The sequence below is a fragment of the Dendroctonus ponderosae genome, unplaced genomic scaffold (assembly GCF_020466585.1).
Source record: "Dendroctonus ponderosae isolate FM_Combo_2020 unplaced genomic scaffold, Dpon_F_20191213v2 Dpon_F_20191213_5, whole genome shotgun sequence".
NCBI classification, from domain to species: Eukaryota; Metazoa; Arthropoda; class Insecta; order Coleoptera; family Curculionidae; genus Dendroctonus; species Dendroctonus ponderosae.
Window position 1 is genome coordinate 160,362 of NW_026018715.1, and position 2,829 is coordinate 163,190.

At 32.2% G+C, this 2,829-nt stretch overlaps 1 protein-coding gene across 1 annotated transcript in view; it reads right to left on the reverse strand.

The window, feature by feature from the left end:
• The window catches only part of LOC125504556 (eukaryotic translation initiation factor 1A, X-chromosomal-like), a 6,884-nt gene that overhangs the window by 2,914 nt on the left and 1,141 nt on the right, over window positions 1–2,829 (reverse strand). The gene's annotated exons all lie outside the window — the stretch shown is intronic.

Sequence of the window (2,829 nt, forward strand, 5' to 3'; positions counted from 1 at the left end):
AAACCCACCAAGGCTCTTGCAGGCTACCATTAAAGACAAAAAGCCTTAATTGGCTATGTCTGCGGTAAACATTATGTCACACATAACTTATATATACTTGCTAAACGCATAATTATGGTAGTCAGAGAAAGTCAGAGTTAAAGAGAGTACTGTAATTGTGAAAATAAAGTATTTTAAAAAGGAAAATTCCAAAGTCCAAAATATAACTCATGTTTCACCTGAACACGACTTTTTAAGTAAACCGCTTTGTCACCTGGAATAATAAGAACTTTTACTACACCTAGCTAATCAGATTATGGAATTTTTAGCGGTTTTTAACGTTTCGTCAATGCACTCAAGCCAAGTCGAGCCTGTGTAAAATTTTGATTTGAAAAATGTGTGTTGGTATTAGTTTTATTAAATAGAACAAATATGAATACGGAGTGGAGCTATTCTCATTGTGCGAAAGTTTTTAGCCGGAAGTCTAGTTAGAAACGTCACATAGAAATTAACCGTCCGGAATTGAAGATAGCCGATATTTTTCCTGGAAAAAAGTTTCTCTGTAAATCCTGTCCAAAATAATTTAATAACAAGTCTTATATTAGTCATAGACGAAAGGTTCATGAAGATGTTAAAGTACATAGTTTGATAGAATGCTCTTTGTGTGATTTCAATTTCTTTTTAAATAATTGCACATAACTTGAAATAATTACGTTGTCGTTGAGATCAAATGGATGTATTGATTTAATGTGACCAGTTATGATTTCAAAAGAACTAAATTTTGTTACGGTATGAATAGAGTTGTTATAACCCAAAACTGCTCGCTTGATTAGTTGATCAGTTGAGTTCTTTATTTTACTCTTTCAATCATCGATGGCTTTTTATGACGGACTCCAATTCATATTATTTTGTCTTGTAACGGTCATTTTAACGGTTGTACTTGTTGGTTTACTAAGACGAAAATTTTCTAATTGTTTGACAATATCGTCTACTTTACTCATAAATAGACATAAACGTTTATATTCCAATAAAATTTACAAAATTTTTGAATATTTTTCTTATTTTTTATTTTGTTAACTGAACAAAATAACAAAAACTAAACAATTGTCTTCGATCGACTGACATAAGACTAATAATGTGTATGCAATACACGGCCCTATAGCTATTCCTATTAAAATCTTAATTCCTTCCCGATTCTCTGGTGGTAGGAGCCTTTGTCGTTGGTTCTGGTGATTGTGCTGAAGAGCTGAACAACTGCAAATATCCAAAAATTGGATCTGCTACCGCACAATCCTACCGACTGCGCCAATTATAAGACTTTAATGAGCGAAACCGTTTTTAAAAAGTGTTATTCAATTCAACGACAAATAGGCTTGACTACTTAACGCCACGAGCTGGTTACAAAGAATGGAATTTTATATGGAACAACCAAATGAGGTAAACATAACTGCTGGTTGCAGAGTCGGCTGTTATCGCTGTGTAACTATGAAAAAATTTAAAAAAATCTCTAAATAATTTGTGCATAAAAAAGCGAAAAACGGGAAAAAATGGCATTTTGACAATTTCTTGAAAACTAGGAATTTTTTTTATAACAACAGGCTCATGCGATAAAGGGCCACTACACAGCCGTAATCATTGGAAAAATTTAGAAAACATTCTGAAATAATTTGTACATAAAAAGGAAAAAACTGCTTAAAAAACGCAACGTTGCAAATTTCTTTAAAACTAGAGATTTTTTGATAATAATAGACTCCTGTGAAAAAATGGCCACTGGGAAGCCGCAAACACTTGATAAATTTGAAAAAAATCCCTTAATAGTTTGTGCATAAAAAAGCGAAAAACTTCCTAAAAAACGGAGTTTAGTCAATTTCGTGAAGAGAACTAGGGAATTTTTGATAAAAACGGACTGTTGCAAAAACGTGGCCACTGTACAGCCACAATCACTGGAAAAATTTAGAAAACATTCCGAAGTAATTTGTACATAAAAAAACGATAAACTGCATAAAAAACTTTACTAATTTTTTAACTTTAATAAAAATTTTAAGGATTTATTGAAAACTAGGGATTCTTTAATGAAAACAGGCTCTTGCGAAAAAATGGCCACTAAACAGTCGCAAACACTGGAAAAATTTAAAAACATTCCTAATTAATTTTAACAAACATTTAATTTTTAACAAAGGAAAAAACTGCATAAAAACGCAATTTTGCGAATTTCTTGAAACCAGGGATTTTATAATAAAAACAGGCCTTTGCGAAAAAATGGACACTGAACACTCGCAATCACTGGGAACATTTTTAGAAACATTTCTAAGTAATTTGTACATAAAAAAGTGAAAAACGGCATAAAAACGCAATTTAGCCAATTTCTTAGAAACTATTGATTTTTTGAAAAAATCCGCCCCCTTTAAAAAAATGGCCACTCAACAGTCACTGGCAAAATTTTAAAAAAATCTCTAAATAATTTGTATATAAAAAAGTGAAAAACTGCATAAAAAACACAATTTACCCAATTTCTTGGAAACTAGCAAACTTTTGATGAAAACAGACTCTCGCTTAATAATGCCCCCGGGCCAGTGTGAATTACAGGTGAAATTAAAAAAAAATCACTAACTAATTTGTGCCTATAAAAAGCGAAAAACGGCCAAAAAAACACAATTTTGCGAATACCCCTTTTCGCCAGTTTTAACCACAATTAACAATTTGTACAAAAATTCGGAATTTTGAAGAATTTTCAGCAGTGGAACCGGCCCTGTACGATCGATAAATAATTTGGCAACAATCGAACATTATTTTAAACAACAGGCGAACACTCGACCAGTTTATGTTGGAGCGGCCAACCGCGATAATTGG